At 39.8% G+C, this 18,656-nt stretch overlaps 1 protein-coding gene across 1 annotated transcript in view; it reads right to left on the minus strand.

The window, feature by feature from the left end:
- Positions 1–18,656, minus strand: part of LOC146004434 (glycine receptor subunit alpha-2-like) — a 90,771-nt gene that overhangs the window by 35,291 nt on the left and 36,824 nt on the right. The gene's annotated exons all lie outside the window — the stretch shown is intronic.

Below are 18,656 nucleotides of genomic sequence, written 5' to 3' on the forward strand. Positions count from 1 at the left end.
AATGGGATCTTGCACCATTCTTCATGCAAAACATGGTCACAACCCTTCTCAGTGTCCGCCTGCTTCTGTCACTTAGTGTACTTTTTCGTCCACGCAGCTGTTTATCTGATGATGGCTTTCAGGACGCACTATTCTGTCATCATGATCTTGGATAGAGTCTCTCTCGAGTAGAACACAATACCGGGTTCACAGCCCTCATTTGGGGCTCGAATCATCATGTGGGGCTCAGTGTTGCCAACTCACCCCACGAAAATTTCACCAACTGATATTTTGAAGCTTTTTGGGGGGAGTTGGCAACCTCACACAAGCAGTGTTACCAACTCGGCGTAGCTTTTTGGGTGTTAACCCCAGTGTTTCTCGGCGTAGCCTTTCACGGTGTATAATTTTTTAGTTTTTTGAGGGGGTTTTGCCAACCCATCCGAAGATTCCACTATATCTTTCACTGGCTAAGCTAACCTACAAATAGTGGCAGTACTGACGAGGCTCGAATTATTATTTGAGGCTCGAATTATTATTTGACGCTCGAATTATTATTTGAGGCTCGAAACGAATCGCTAAATATAAAATAAAATAACAATGCCTATGAACCTGTTTGGCTTCAGGAAGCAGGCTATGGAGGCATTCGCCCAAAGTGCACCGTCGCCACCTGCGAGCTTGGACCTGTTGCCCTCCCTATTGTCTAAACTCAACGGTTTGTTGATTATACACTTGAATAGCATCCTGACCCAGTACGACGAGGATGTGGGCAAGACTTTCTACATATTCAACAACAACTTGAATTATTACCAGTTCCCCATCTCCGGCAAACTGCAGTTTGACATGAATCCCGAGAATAAAGGAGAGTTGCCAACATTTTACTCGAAAAGTCACCAAGATTTTTGTTTTTGTCTAACCTAACCTAAAGCGAGGAGCTGGCAATTCTGCTTGAGGCCTTACAGTGCATAAAGCAATTTGCCAACCTACTGGTATTTTTGCCATAGTTTTTTACAAAAAAAAAAGAGAGAGGGAAGAGTTAAACAACCGGCAGTATTGCCAACACCTACCTACAGCTTTTTTACTTGGCAAGGGTTTAGCCAATTTAGCAAGGAGTGCCGGCAACAAATATATACTGCCGTAAAAGAGAAAGAGATGGATGGATAGCAACACAGTATGTGTGTGCGTGTGTGCGTATAATATGTAGTATTATTAACTAGAGTGTGTTGGCAACCCATCTGCAACTAAAAAAGATAGAGATACCTATTGCTGTAAGATAAAGAGAGAGACTAAGCTGGCAACAGTGGTGAGCGAATATGTATTATTTCCAAGTCCCGGGCAACACTGGCAACATCAATTGCGGTTCAGTGTTGCCAACTCACCTCAAGAATATTTCACCATATGATATTTTACAGGCGAAGCTAATCTACGAATGGGAGTTGGCAATACTGACTAGTGGAGGTAGCCAGGGCTGCGTCCGAATTAGCAACAGATGTTACCTAGAGCGCTGTTCCATCCGGGACTCAGCCAATCTCTGTTGTCCGAATTTGCGGTAGACGTGGAGTTGGAGGGAAGAGCAGAGAGGTGCGACAGATGCATGCTTGAACTTGCTGTGACGCTGCGCTTGGCAGCCATATTCTAACATTTACTGATTAGACGATGTAAAACTCAATGATACTTTAACAGTTTATCGATAATACTGAATGTAGAAAAATTGTAAATAATGAAGTAGCACGTTATATTTTTAATATAACTAGTAAATAGGTGAAAATTATTGTCATGTTTGTTTGCGCCCCAGAGCGCGGTGGGTGAAGTTCGGGCTGATACCTGGCGGGAAAAGTGACAGCCGTACTACAAGGGGACATGCAGATTCGGACGACTTGGACGTGACTTCGACGGCATGCGAGAGCAACGGGAGAGAACGGGATGGAGTGCTTGCCAATCCGGACACGGCTTTTTCTCTCGGGAACGATGTGCCACACACACACGCGCGCGCCTATTTATCTATCATGGGTAGATCATGTTCTGCGCATTTATTTGTTGCGCTGACACAGCGTGATGAGTAAATGCTTTTTCTTATTTTTGAAGTATGAATGCATTTTATCGTAATCTTCCAAGTCTCGGGGACACCAATGTTTGTATATCGCGATTTTTGTAAACCTCTCTCGGGAACAATGTGCCACACACACACACACACACACACACACCAACATTGCTGTAAGATGAGGAGGGAGAGAGACCTATAGCTGGCAACAGTGGTGAGCGAATACGTATTATTTCCAAGTCCCGGGCGCCAATGTATATCGGGATTTTTGTAAACCTCTCTCGCGGGAACGATGTGCCACACATGTGTGCGCGTGCTTCTTATTATTTTTGTATTGTGATGCAAACAAACAAATAATATTTTTTTTTATTTTTTTAGGATTTCTGGCCTCTATAACCTCGCCAGGGTGCGTGGGTGCTCAACACCAGTTCTAACGGTCATAGCTATCAAAAGCCTAATGCCTCTGTAGAGTTTTGTGAGTTATTATTTTTTTAATTTGCGCATCGAACTAACTTATATTGGATTTTGATCGTAGTGTGCAGTGTTAATTTGATCAGAGGTGCCTTATTGGCTGGATTGTTGTTATTCTGCAGCACTGTTGAGGTGAAATCCAAATTGTACATGTGCTTGTCGAAATGTTTTTGTATGCGTGGAAGAGTGTGCTTGGACCAGTAGGGAAATTTATTTTTCGCACCGAGGTCTATCGCGAAAGTCTTCGTGCTTGAATTATGCGAGAGAGTTGTTGTCGAAGATTCGTCCAATAGGAGTTGGCAACACTGACTAGTTGCTTCACAATTTTTTTTGTTTTTTAAATATATGATATTTCACAGGTGAGGCTAACCTACAAGTTACAAGTTGACGGCGTAATCTTCTATAAGATGATAAGTATGCAATAAGATGAAGAAGATGCTAACTGGCAATAGCGGTGTTAATGTTTCTAGCTTTCTACCCCCTCTCACCGGGCTTCCTCCCTCTTATGGTGCAGTGGTATTTAAGGATTCGATACTTGCACAAGTGGTTTTTGAAACTGTAGGTCCACCCCTGATTAGTCTTACTTACAGGGGACTCTTGTAAACACTACGAGGACGAAAAAAAGCATATTTTTGTTTTTCTACATGTATGTATGTATGTAATGCGATTTGTGTGGGGGTCAAAATTTTGAATTTACGGCTTAATTAATCTGCATGAATGCTTAATGTTTGATTTTTCTTATTTCTAGTTTGATATGAGATATACACAATTTTATTTTTTGAAGTACAGTTAATATTACCTAGTTTGGGTTAAGCTGTAACATACAACTAGCGATCGACACGACCACCTGACACACAGACAGAGAGAGTGTGAGTAAATTCAAAGTGTGATTTATTGTGAACTAAACTAACCTCACTTACCTACCTACATATAGTCTTACAGGTAACTCAAAAAGCAGAAAGTAGTACATAGCATGACAAGTCGATCTATCGTAAACTAAACTAACCTCACTCGCCCACTCACATATAGCCTTACAGGTGACTCAAAGGCAGAAAGGCAGCTATATCACTTGTAAGGGTCAACACACAAGATTTATTGCAAACTAAATTAACCTACGACATAAGCCATGGACACATCTTCCAGATAGGGTATAAGCAACTCACCTCTTGCAATTGTATAACGGGGAAAATTAACCTACAGCTGGCAACACTGTTTGAGTTGCTTTCGACGAGCCAAACTCAAATAGGCTAAAGCTAATCTTCTACAGCTAGAAGCTTGAAACATATACCCTCGCAGAGTATGCCAACTTACCTCATGTAAAAATATTACCTAGTACGGTTAAGCTGTGACATACAACTAACGATCAACACGACCACCTGACACACATACGGAGAGAGTGAGACAGCTTATACGCAATATATTCCTACACATGTACTGGGTTTAAAAGGTAACTTGCAACAACTATTTCACTCACTCCCTATCAAAATCTCCTAACCACATGTTTTTGACACTTGCCGCCAGAACATGGTGGTTTTAGACTGTAAATTCAACCCGATTATTCTATTTGTGCATGATGCCTGCATTTGGAATATTTTATTCTTGGCATACGGTATTTTGCGTGCTCCAGTAACCTTGCGCTCGATTCACGGAAGCTATGACGTGTATTTCCTGTTTCGCGAACATGCGAGAATTTTTCACAATAGATAATATATTGCAAGAGTGAGTTGTTTGTGTATATAAATCTAGTTTTGGAAATAGACATGAATATAATGTCAAAAATTATTGCATAACTTAAAAATATTGATATTTATTGCACTAGCAAAGGTAAATGTGGAATGCCCCGGCCCCTCAGCTGTTAGGTTAAACACCATAAAAATTTTATTACTGATAGCAAGCATTCTCATATCGACAAAAACAGATCTAGTAATGAGCTGTCTTGCAAGTCTCCCGAGTGAAGGAATATGATGCTATTATAAACTGTAAACAAGATATGCAGTCCCTCGCATGAGATGTACGAGGCTTATGAACCTCGACCTATAGAGTTGTACAATGGATGTTTTTTTTTTTTAAGCATAGCGGTGTGTTTTCGCTTATTTCAATGTCATCGAGCGGGCATGTAAAGAAGGGGAGAGAAAAAAAAAGGAGGAGGGGTTATAACGGATAATTCATATTTCGATTTCAATATTTTTGCTAGTCACGATTCACCTGCTATCTAGAAGGACACTGGACGAAGGCTAAAAGCGAGTGAAGGAGAGAAATGTTATTTTTTTTATCTTTTTGATTGTGTGTGATGAAATAGTTTTAGATAATAATAGTAGGCTAATAGAATTGTAGAAAACGGCTGTATCGTGATGCGAGGCTGAAAGCAATTTCGAAAGCAGTCTCGGGCATCTTCGCGTTCAGCCAACAAGGAAAATGCACATGGAGGGCGCAACGGTATTGTCCATGGATGGTTTTTCTGAATAAACATACATATCAGTTTTTGCAGTCTCCAGATGGGACCGGAGCTTTTGTTTTGGTTGGACAAGGGGGTTCAGATAAATACATGGACATCAAAATAAAAGAAAAAAAATTTACTCCACTGCTCACATGTATTGAGTCTTCCAATAACACACCTCGCGGGGGCGTACCTACATGTATGCAAAATATAGTTAATGTCTTATTTCTCGAACCTGTGGTCTGTAGATTTGCTTTTGTTGGCAACAGAAACAGAAAAAATGGCACCATGTTATTGAATACTGATATGGGTGTACTGTAATCATAACAATTTTTCTAGTTAAAAATCTATGTCGAAAAGCAATGTTGGGTGACTTGTCTGTGTTGGGTCTTATTAACAACTTCACAGCTGTACCTGCACAACTCATCGACTACAAGGCAACAATGTTAGGAAATGTGTGCGTGGCTCCGAGAATACAATTTAAAATCACTAATGTGGCATGAACCCCCTCCACTTGTGTGTATTTGAATATGCGAAAATTAGACATTTTGAATAATCGATGAGAACAATCACAAAATCAGGTTGCACCTGTATGACGTGTTCAAACTTCAGACGATTTTTGTTAATCTACAAAAGCCAAGTGTGAACGGAGATTACTACGAAAATTGGGGAAAAGAAAAGAAGCGAGGCTATTTTGGCTAATGGCAACGATGAGGATGAATAATGGTTGTTTTGATAAAATTGACGAAGTCAATATGCCTAGCCTAAAATAAAATTCAACAATTAATGTTAAACATTTGCCACTCTGAAATGGCGACGGCTATCATCATAATATCACTTGTTTCTAACCTGTTCATATTGGCCCTCTCTCTACCCCTCCATAAATTCGATTCGAAAGGCACAATCATTCCAGTTCTTGAATAAGACTCGCATATGCCCTCAGAAAAAACAAGAGAAGAAATAAATAAATCAAGTCATGTATATTCTTCATCCCCCCAATTTTCTTCCACAACACCGCACGAAGCCTTGAGTTTCGGATATTGTTGTTGTGCGACAGGATAGGATAGATGAACCGTATGTTTACCGAGGACCAGACGTAATCAAACATTTTTTTTGAAAAGATAGTTGAAGAGGTTGAGACCATTGGCAGCCTCTTACGCGAATCGAAACCAAATGCTCCTATTATCCAGCGATGAACTTCAATCTCACAATAACATTGAAATGTGTCCGGTGTGCGATCAAAGGTTTTACCGACGAGAACCGGAAAGTAATTTCATCATAATTATTTCACCGGAAACTACATCGGTGGAATCTGTAACATAATGTATTTATGTATGTGTTTGACAATCATATATCACTTACTAGAACAATTTTCACATTGTTTTCACTATGTAAGATGATATTTTATTTATATTTACGATAAAATAGAGGTTTGGGTGTAATAACAGTTTTTTATTAATTAATTTAGAGATGTATTTTTTATTTGTTGAGTTAATGATTAGGTTAATTTGTTATTTTCTCGCGAAAAAAAAGAGGGGACCACAGCTGAAAGAAAATACACAACTTGTATTATTGAGGTCAAGAGTTTGTTTTAACATCACTTTTTGCACACATAGGCTAATCACGACTCGGGATATGTTTAAAATGGAATCTGAAACATTGATTATGCGACCTGACTGGAACTCGGAATAGGACACACTGATTACAAAACGTCGATATATTACCACTTGGTAAGAAATTGAAGTGTTTCAATTCACACACACACTCACAATTTAAAACAACTAAACTGATCGCAGGCCCAACTGGTGGCTGGCATACACAACTATCCATCCACCAGTTGTCTTCTGGGGCGTGTGTCTCGATGAGTGTCAACAACCTCCATTGTGAAGTAAAATCTGTAGGGGTAACATCACTCTCCAATTACAATGTTGGCAAACTTTCCAACTTCATCGTGAACGACGACAAAGGTATCGGCTACCTGATAAAAATTATCAACACGCTGCCTCCGAGATTCTGGAACGTTGCCGAAGGAAAGGGACTCGTGAACGACATCATCAACAAGTTATTTTTCGAGATGCATTTACCTGGCTACCAATACTGCGAACCGGGTACCAAACTCGAGAAAAGATTGGAGAGAGGAGACAAGGGTGTGAATCCGTTGGACGCGGCATGCAAAGATTACGATATTGCTTACAATACGCACACGAATTTGGATGCACGTCACGAAGCAGACAAGAAATTGGAGCATGTCGCTTTCAGGAGGGTCATGAGCAGAGACGTTTTTTTTTGTTTTTTTTTGGGGAGAAAAAGTTGTAGCATTGGGCATCACTATCGCCATGAACACGAAACAAAAATTTGGATGGGGAATCCTACCTAGAGTTATTTTTAACTGGCAACGAGGTGATCTTGGTCAGCACGACGAACCCTCAGCTGTTATAGAAGATATCTGAAACCAGCTTACACTAGTTACTTATAGCTCCCCCAATTTTCTCACGATGGTGGGTTGCTACCGGCCCTATACGTAGGCCGGATAAATTCCGACCAGAGCCGGATTCGAACCTATGCCGTCTCGCAGCGAACAATCTCAAGACGAGTGAACGCCGTAACTCGCTCAGCTACGGAGGAGGACTCTCTCTCTCTCTACTCTTTCTCTAATTTTCATCATTATTGTTAAAATTAATCCAAGAGAAAATATATATTTTGTGTTGACATGGGAAATATGCAATAAAAAAATGCATGATCAATAGTTAAGGTCAAAATCTGAATAAACAGTGAGGGTGATACACGCAAGCTTCCAGGCATGTGATTTGCACAGAATTAAATATAAAATGAGAGATGGAAGGTTTTTGTTACTATTAGAATTTAAGGACGGAAAATATGTACAGCGAATGAATACTACGTTTGACTAATCGTGAAGATGAGTATCACAGTACGTTTTTATCGTTCTTATATAAACGTTGAAACGTTATATAAGAACGATAAAAACGTACTGTGATACTCATCTTCACGATTAGTCAAACGTAGTATTCATTCGCTGTACATATTTTCCGTCCTTAAATTCTAATAGTAACAAAAACCTTCCATCTCTCATTTTATATTTAATTCTGTGCAAATCACATGCCTGGAAGCTTGCGTGTATCACCCTCACTGTTTATTCAGATTTTGACCTTAACTATTGATCATGCATTTTTTTATTGCATATTTCCCATGTCAACACAAAATATATATTTTCTCTTGGATTAATTTTAACAATAATGATGAAAATTAGAGAAAGAGTAGAGAGAGAGAGAGTCCTCCTCCGTAGCTGAGCGAGTTACGGCGTTCACTCGTCTTGAGATTGTTCGCTGCGAGACGGCATAGGTTCGAATCCGGCTCTGGTCGGAATTTATCCGGCCTACGTATAGGGCCGGTAGCAACCCACCATCGTGAGAAAATTGGGGGAGCTATAAGTAACTAGTGTAAGCTGGTTTCAGATATCTTCTATAACAGCTGAGGGTTCGTCGTGCTGACCAAGATCACCTCGTTGCCAGTTAAAAATAACTCTAGGTAGGATTCCCCATCCAAATTTTTGTTTCGTGTTCATGGCGATAGTGATGCCCAATGCTACAACTTTTTCTCCCCAAAAAAAAACAAAAAAAAACGTCTCTGCTCATGACCCTCCTGAAAGCGACATGCTCCAATTTCTTGTCTGCTTCGTGACGTGCATCCAAATTCGTGTGCGTATTGTAAGCAATATCGTAATCTTTGCATGCCGCGTCCAACGGATTCACACCCTTGTCTCCTCTCTCCAATCTTTTCTCGAGTTTGGTACCCGGTTCGCAGTATTGGTAGCCAGGTAAATGCATCTCGAAAAATAACTTGTTGATGATGTCGTTCACGAGTCCCTTTCCTTCGGCAACGTTCCAGAATCTCGGAGGCAGCGTGTTGATAATTTTTATCAGGTAGCCGATACCTTTGTCGTCGTTCACGATGAAGTTGGAAGGTTTGCCAACATTGTAATTGGAGAGTGATGTTACCCCTACAGATTTTACTTCACAATGGAGGTTGTTGACACTCATCGAGACACACGCCCCAGAAGACAACTGGTGGATGGATAGTTGTGTATGCCAGCCACCAGTTGGGCCTGCGATCAGTTTAGTTGTTTTAAATTGTGAGTGTATGTGTGAATTGAAACACTTCAATTTCTTACCAAGTGGTAATATATCGACGTTTTGTAATCAGTGTGTCCTATTCCGAGTTCCAGTCAGGTCGCATAATCAATGTTTCAGATTCCATTTTAAACATATCCCGAGTCGTGATTAGCCTATGTGTGCAAAAAGTGATGTTAAAACAAACTCTTGACCTCAATAATACAAGTTGTGTATTTTCTTTCAGCTGTGGTCCCCTCTTTTTTTTCGCGAGAAAATAACAAATTAACCTAATCATTAACTCAACAAATAAAAAATACATCTCTAAATTAATTAATAAAAAACTGTTATTACACCCAAACCTCTATTTTATCGTAAATATAAATAAAATATCATCTTACATAGTGAAAACAATGTGAAAATTGTTCTAGTAAGTGATATATGATTGTCAAACACATACATAAATACATTATGTTACAGATTCCACCGATGTAGTTTCCGGTGAAATAATTATGATGAAATTACTTTCCGGTTCTCGTCGGTAAAACCTTTGATCGCACACCGGACACGTTTCAATGTTATTGTGAGATTGAAGTTCATCGCTGGATAATAGGAGCATTTGGTTTCGATTCGCGTAAGAGGCTGCCAATGGTCTCAACCTCTTCAACTATCTTTTCAAAAAAAATGTTTGATTACGTCTGGTCCTCGGTAAACATACGGTTCATCTATCCTATCCTGTCGCACAACAACAATATCCGAAACTCGAGGCTTCGTGCGGTGTTGTGGAAGAAAATTGGGGGGATGAAGAATATACATGACTTGATTTATTTATTTCTTCTCTTGTTTTTTCTGAGGGCATATGCGAGTCTTATTCAAGAACTGGAATGATTGTGCCTTTCGAATCGAATTTATGGAGGGGTAGAGAGAGGGCCAATATGAACAGGTTAGAAACAAGTGATATTATGATGATAGCCGTCGCCATTTCAGAGTGGCAAATGTTTAACATTAATTGTTGAATTTTATTTTAGGCTAGGCATATTGACTTCGTCAATTTTATCAAAACAACCATTATTCATCCTCATCGTTGCCATTAGCCAAAATAGCCTCGCTTCTTTTCTTTTCCCCAATTTTCGTAGTAATCTCCGTTCACACTTGGCTTTTGTAGATTAACAAAAATCGTCTGAAGTTTGAACACGTCATACAGGTGCAACCTGATTTTGTGATTGTTCTCATCGATTATTCAAAATGTCTAATTTTCGCATATTCAAATACACACAAGTGGAGGGGGTTCATGCCACATTAGTGATTTTAAATTGTATTCTCGGAGCCACGCACACATTTCCTAACATTGTTGCCTTGTAGTCGATGAGTTGTGCAGGTACAGCTGTGAAGTTGTTAATAAGACCCAACACAGACAAGTCACCCAACATTGCTTTTCGACATAGATTTTTAACTAGAAAAATTGTTATGATTACAGTACACCCATATCAGTATTCAATAACATGGTGCCATTTTTTCTGTTTCTGTTGCCAACAAAAGCAAATCTACAGACCACAGGTTCGAGAAATAAGACATTAACTATATTTTGCATACATGTAGGTACGCCCCCGCGAGGTGTGTTATTGGAAGACTCAATACATGTGAGCAGTGGAGTAAATTTTTTTTCTTTTATTTTGATGTCCATGTATTTATCTGAACCCCCTTGTCCAACCAAAACAAAAGCTCCGGTCCCATCTGGAGACTGCAAAAACTGATATGTATGTTTATTCAGAAAAACCATCCATGGACAATACCGTTGCGCCCTCCATGTGCATTTTCCTTGTTGGCTGAACGCGAAGATGCCCGAGACTGCTTTCGAAATTGCTTTCAGCCTCGCATCACGATACAGCCGTTTTCTACAATTCTATTAGCCTACTATTATTATCTAAAACTATTTCATCACACACAATCAAAAAGATAAAAAAAATAACATTTCTCTCCTTCACTCGCTTTTAGCCTTCGTCCAGTGTCCTTCTAGATAGCAGGTGAATCGTGACTAGCAAAAATATTGAAATCGAAATATGAATTATCCGTTATAACCCCTCCTCCTTTTTTTTTCTCTCCCCTTCTTTACATGCCCGCTCGATGACATTGAAATAAGCGAAAACACACCGCTATGCTTAAAAAAAAAAACATCCATTGTACAACTCTATAGGTCGAGGTTCATAAGCCTCGTACATCTCATGCGAGGGACTGCATATCTTGTTTACAGTTTATAATAGCATCATATTCCTTCACTCGGGAGACTTGCAAGACAGCTCATTACTAGATCTGTTTTTGTCGATATGAGAATGCTTGCTATCAGTAATAAAATTTTTATGGTGTTTAACCTAACAGCTGAGGGGCCGGGGCATTCCACATTTACCTTTGCTAGTGCAATAAATATCAATATTTTTAAGTTATGCAATAATTTTTGACATTATATTCATGTCTATTTCCAAAACTAGATTTATATACACAAACAACTCACTCTTGCAATATATTATCTATTGTGAAAAATTCTCGCATGTTCGCGAAACAGGAAATACACGTCATAGCTTCCGTGAATCGAGCGCAAGGTTACTGGAGCACGCAAAATACCGTATGCCAAGAATAAAATATTCCAAATGCAGGCATCATGCACAAATAGAATAATCGGGTTGAATTTACAGTCTAAAACCACCATGTTCTGGCGGCAAGTGTCAAAAACATGTGGTTAGGAGATTTTGATAGGGAGTGAGTGAAATAGTTGTTGCAAGTTACCTTTTAAACCCAGTACATGTGTAGGAATATATTGCGTATAAGCTGTCTCACTCTCTCCGTATGTGTGTCAGGTGGTCGTGTTGATCGTTAGTTGTATGTCACAGCTTAACCGTACTAGGTAATATTTTTACATGAGGTAAGTTGGCATACTCTGCGAGGGTATATGTTTCAAGCTTCTAGCTGTAGAAGATTAGCTTTAGCCTATTTGAGTTTGGCTCGTCGAAAGCAACTCAAACAGTGTTGCCAGCTGTAGGTTAATTTTCCCCGTTATACAATTGCAAGAGGTGAGTTGCTTATACCCTATCTGGAAGATGTGTCCATGGCTTATGTCGTAGGTTAATTTAGTTTGCAATAAATCTTGTGTGTTGACCCTTACAAGTGATATAGCTGCCTTTCTGCCTTTGAGTCACCTGTAAGGCTATATGTGAGTGGGCGAGTGAGGTTAGTTTAGTTTACGATAGATCGACTTGTCATGCTATGTACTACTTTCTGCTTTTTGAGTTACCTGTAAGACTATATGTAGGTAGGTAAGTGAGGTTAGTTTAGTTCACAATAAATCACACTTTGAATTTACTCACACTCTCTCTGTCTGTGTGTCAGGTGGTCGTGTCGATCGCTAGTTGTATGTTACAGCTTAACCCAAACTAGGTAATATTAACTGTACTTCAAAAAATAAAATTGTGTATATCTCATATCAAACTAGAAATAAGAAAAATCAAACATTAAGCATTCATGCAGATTAATTAAGCCGTAAATTCAAAATTTTGACCCCCACACAAATCGCATTACATACATACATACATGTAGAAAAACAAAAATATGCTTTTTTTCGTCCTCGTAGTGTTTACAAGAGTCCCCTGTAAGTAAGACTAATCAGGGGTGGACCTACAGTTTCAAAAACCACTTGTGCAAGTATCGAATCCTTAAATACCACTGCACCATAAGAGGGAGGAAGCCCGGTGAGAGGGGGTAGAAAGCTAGAAACATTAACACCGCTATTGCCAGTTAGCATCTTCTTCATCTTATTGCATACTTATCATCTTATAGAAGATTACGCCGTCAACTTGTAACTTGTAGGTTAGCCTCACCTGTGAAATATCATATATTTAAAAAACAAAAAAAATTGTGAAGCAACTAGTCAGTGTTGCCAACTCCTATTGGACGAATCTTCGACAACAACTCTCTCGCATAATTCAAGCACGAAGACTTTCGCGACAGACCTCGGTGCGAAAAATAAATTTCCCTACTGGTCCAAGCACACTCTTCCACGCATACAAAAACATTTCGACAAGCACATGTACAATTTGGATTTCACCTCAACAGTGCTGCAGAATAACAACAATCCAGCCAATAAGGCACCTCTGATCAAATTAACACTGCACACTACGATCAAAATCCAATATAAGTTAGTTCGATGCGCAAATTAAAAAAATAATAACTCACAAAACTCTACAGAGACATTAGGCTTTTGATAGCTATGACCGTTAGAACTGGTGTTGAGCACCCACGCACCCTGGCGAGGTTATAGAGGCCAGAAATCCTAAAAAAATAAAAAAAAATATTATTTGTTTGTTTGCATCACAATACAAAAATAATAAGAAGCAGGCGCACACATGTGTGGCACATCGTTCCCGCGAGAGAGGTTTACAAAAATCCCGATATACATTGGCGCCCGGGACTTGGAAATAATACGTATTCGCTCACCACTGTTGCCAGCTATAGGTCTCTCTCCCTCCTCATCTTACAGCAATGTTGGTGTGTGTGTGTGTGTGTGTGTGTGTGGCACATTGTTCCCGAGAGAGGTTTACAAAAATCGCGATATACAAACATTGGTGTCCCCGAGACTTGGAAGATTACGATAAAATGCATTCATACTTCAAAAATAAGAAAAAGCATTTACTCATCACGCTGTGTCAGCGCAACAAATAAATGCGCAGAACATGATCTACCCATGATAGATAAATAGGCGCGCGCGTGTGTGTGTGGCACATCGTTCCCGAGAGAAAAAGCCGTGTCCGGATTGGCAAGCACTCCATCCCGTTCTCTCCCGTTGCTCTCGCATGCCGTCGAAGTCACGTCCAAGTCGTCCGAATCTGCATGTCCCCTTGTAGTACGGCTGTCACTTTTCCCGCCAGGTATCAGCCCGAACTTCACCCACCGCGCTCTGGGGCGCAAACAAACATGACAATAATTTTCACCTATTTACTAGTTATATTAAAAATATAACGTGCTACTTCATTATTTACAATTTTTCTACATTCAGTATTATCGATAAACTGTTAAAGTATCATTGAGTTTTACATCGTCTAATCAGTAAATGTTAGAATATGGCTGCCAAGCGCAGCGTCACAGCAAGTTCAAGCATGCATCTGTCGCACCTCTCTGCTCTTCCCTCCAACTCCACGTCTACCGCAAATTCGGACAACAGAGATTGGCTGAGTCCCGGATGGAACAGCGCTCTAGGTAACATCTGTTGCTAATTCGGACGCAGCCCTGGCTACCTCCACTAGTCAGTATTGCCAACTCCCATTCGTAGATTAGCTTCGCCTGTAAAATATCATATGGTGAAATATTCTTGAGGTGAGTTGGCAACACTGAACCGCAATTGATGTTGCCAGTGTTGCCCGGGACTTGGAAATAATACATATTCGCTCACCACTGTTGCCAGCTTAGTCTCTCTCTTTATCTTACAGCAATAGGTATCTCTATCTTTTTTAGTTGCAGATGGGTTGCCAACACACTCTAGTTAATAATACTACATATTATACGCACACACGCACACACATACTGTGTTGCTATCCATCCATCTCTTTCTCTTTTACGGCAGTATATATTTGTTGCCGGCACTCCTTGCTAAATTGGCTAAACCCTTGCCAAGTAAAAAAGCTGTAGGTAGGTGTTGGCAATACTGCCGGTTGTTTAACTCTTCCCTCTCTCTTTTTTTTTTGTAAAAAACTATGGCAAAAATACCAGTAGGTTGGCAAATTGCTTTATGCACTGTAAGGCCTCAAGCAGAATTGCCAGCTCCTCGCTTTAGGTTAGGTTAGACAAAAACAAAAATCTTGGTGACTTTTCGAGTAAAATGTTGGCAACTCTCCTTTATTCTCGGGATTCATGTCAAACTGCAGTTTGCCGGAGATGGGGAACTGGTAATAATTCAAGTTGTTGTTGAATATGTAGAAAGTCTTGCCCACATCCTCGTCGTACTGGGTCAGGATGCTATTCAAGTGTATAATCAACAAACCGTTGAGTTTAGACAATAGGGAGGGCAACAGGTCCAAGCTCGCAGGTGGCGACGGTGCACTTTGGGCGAATGCCTCCATAGCCTGCTTCCTGAAGCCAAACAGGTTCATAGGCATTGTTATTTTATTTTATATTTAGCGATTCGTTTCGAGCCTCAAATAATAATTCGAGCGTCAAATAATAATTCGAGCCTCAAATAATAATTCGAGCCTCGTCAGTACTGCCACTATTTGTAGGTTAGCTTAGCCAGTGAAAGATATAGTGGAATCTTCGGATGGGTTGGCAAAACCCCCTCAAAAAACTAAAAAATTATACACCGTGAAAGGCTACGCCGAGAAACACTGGGGTTAACACCCAAAAAGCTACGCCGAGTTGGTAACACTGCTTGTGTGAGGTTGCCAACTCCCCCCAAAAAGCTTCAAAATATCAGTTGGTGAAATTTTCGTGGGGTGAGTTGGCAACACTGAGCCCCACATGATGATTCGAGCCCCAAATGAGGGCTGTGAACCCGGTATTGTGTTCTACTCTCTCGATACGCCAAATAACATGGCTACTTTGGTAACAGAGGCCCTGCAAGGCGGGCACCAACAATTTGCTCTCTTTGAAACTCTGTCAGCTCGGACATGATTCAGTATCAACTGCGCTGCACGCCATCTACAGCGCAACTGTCGACTCCTGCCGGTCCGGTCCTCTCCGCACAACAGTTTTGCTACCTTGTGTTCTGACGTCAGATGAGGAATACCTACTAGGTTTGGTTAAGCCTGTTAGTTTAAGTTCCATTAGCATAAATACAATTAAAAATTATTTTTTAGGCTAAGAGAACTAAACGTAGCTAGCCTAACCTGACAAACGTAGGCATCTAGCCTAAAATTAAAAAGCTTTCTCCCGTGACGTCAGAACACAAGATTGCTCAAGTGTTGTGCGATAAGTGAGACCCTATCTCATGGCGCAAAACAAAAGAATGTCGCACCGCGTCCGATTTCAAGTGGAAAAATTGCGTCGATATCACCCGTTCCGATGTCGTGATGTTTCCATATTTTTGTCCACCCCCTGTAATAATCCATTGCATATTCTGTGAACATCATATAGTGAAAAACAAACATTCAAGTCTAGTGTTAATAATGTATTCAGCGCAGCATGTGTAAATTCTTCAAAAGAATGGGAGAACATTTTGGAAACGAATACATTTTGATTACCCAGCTGGGTAACTAACATTGTTCTTTGAACTGTGCAGTTAAACTAATCTGTAGAAAATTGTTAAATAAGAAAGGAGAACTTATCCACGGTTTTCCTTAAAGGTACTATCACCGCATTCGTCTGCAATGGCTGAGGAAAACCATGGATAAAGCTTGAGTCTTTATGCCCGAGAACTGAATTTGATCCCACTCAATTAAAAAACAAAAGCTAATCACCTTAATCATTCACCTAAACATGTTCGGTGCGCGATCTCTCAAATTTCATTGTAATCTTGGAAAAGTTTGTTTCAAGTCCACTCTTATTCTCTGATACGTTAATCGGGACTAAACCTACAGTTTGAAATGGAATCCGAAGAACTGTACAGTGTCTCTACCTGGAAGCTAATATGAGACATCAAGATGTTCAATGTAATCTTCTACTGAGACTCTGCAGTAAACACAAGCTGGTGCTCAGGTTACTAAAAATACTTTTGGTCTGCTGCTTAGTTGAAACAAATCAAAGTTTTAAGAAATGTAATTTGCCCCTTTTCCTTTTTTTTCAACGTACTATACTTATCTTACAACTAGAAACACTTCTGCTAAACGTTGCCCTCCAAAATACTACATCTCATGATCTTGCAACATTCCTTCATTCATCCATTATTTTATTTTAGACATTACAGCTTCTAATTAACATTCTTCCACATACTCTCTTATATTTGTGTCAGTATATATTTGGATTTAGCTTTTCGGCTATGCACCAGTTTCATTTGTTTTACATTTCATAATTTTACAATAAAATATTTTCTCTTCTAATATAGCTGGTAAGTATATATATTATTTTCTTAGTCAGATTCCTCAAAATTGTTGACAAGGCGTATGTCCCAATATATCCAGTTTCTTTTAGTTCTCGTAAGAATTACGCGTAGTTTTGTTATATAATATGATCAGGTGTTCCTTCAGTTGAACCACACTGACATCTGCCACAATAATAGGATGTAGAAATAAAGGTACCTCAATTCATTTTTACGTCATCAAAAATAGACAAAATATGACTATAACAACAATAATTTGTCCACAAGGAAGAGGACATGTTTTACTGCTCTGTATTTTCGTGAATGTACCTCAATTTGATTCTCTATTATAAATAAAAACACATTTTCCTGTGTGCAATAATGAGAAATATGAATGTTACGTGCTGTAGGAATGAAGACCTAGATACATAAATAAACAAATGCCTCGCCACAGGCCATACTTCCGGTTGATATCATTTCGATTATCTCGAGAACCGAGCCGAGAAAAACTCAGCGAAACGCATTCCATGAAAAACAGATTGGCTGTTTGAAATCCAATCATTTTTATATTAGCATACCATTTTCGCATTGGCTTCTGCCCACAGCCAAGTTTCCCAGCAGGATATTAGCGAAGTCCATGCTTCAATAGAATTGGAAACAGTGGGTTTTGTTCGTAGAATGACATTGCATGTACAGCACAAGAGTTCAACCAAATAAAGGATCAGAATGTGATAAAATAAATACGCAATCCACTGATCAAAGTTTGTTTTAAGTTCACTTTATGCACAGATATAGGCTAATCGGCACTGGACCTACAGTTGAAAGTGGGATCCGAACCTCTGTCGAGATCGATCCCGGGACCTCTTGATTACAAGGCGGCAGCATTACCACTACGCCATCACGGAGACACAAGATCGACTTTAAATCGAATGGAAGAACGTAATTACAAAATTTTCATCGCCCGTAAATGTTTATCTTTATAAACCATTTAAATAATCATAGTAATTATTAAAGACTAATTTCGCTAAAGTCCACTTTATGCTCAAGATAAGTTATCGGGCGGTCAAAATTAAGGTTCCCGTACTCAGAACCCTCTGGAGCCCGTTCAAAGCATCAGATCGCGGTGAAACTTGGTGTAGAGGCCATGCAGACCATGGGGAAGAGAATGCTGATGAGAAAAAATAGTTCAAATTTTCACCACCAGGTGGAAATGTGGCGCTTAGAATTAAATTCGTCATATTCAGAGCCCTCTGTAGCCTGTTCGAAGCAACAGATTGAGCTGAAACTTGGTGTAGAGTAGTGTTGCCCACGGGACGAGACGGGACAGGCTTTTAAAAATTCGAGGCGAGACGAGATTGATCATGTGTCCTGAGACAAACGAATATTTTCGAGACGAGACAGCATTTCACAGCATTTCCACGAGACGAGACAGGCCAAAGCCTCGTCTCGTGGGCAACACTAGTGTAGAGGCTATGCAGACCACGGGGAAGCGAATGCTGCTGAGAAAAAAATAGTTCAAATTTTCACCACAAGGTGGAAATGTGACGCTGAAAAAACAGTATCTAGAAATCGGACATGCAAAACTTTGATTAAGTTTTTGTCAGTAAAGAA

Source organism: Lepisma saccharinum, chromosome 21, assembly GCF_977018435.1.
Source record: "Lepisma saccharinum chromosome 21, izLepSacc3.1, whole genome shotgun sequence".
NCBI lineage: Eukaryota > Metazoa > Arthropoda > Insecta > Zygentoma > Lepismatidae > Lepisma > Lepisma saccharinum.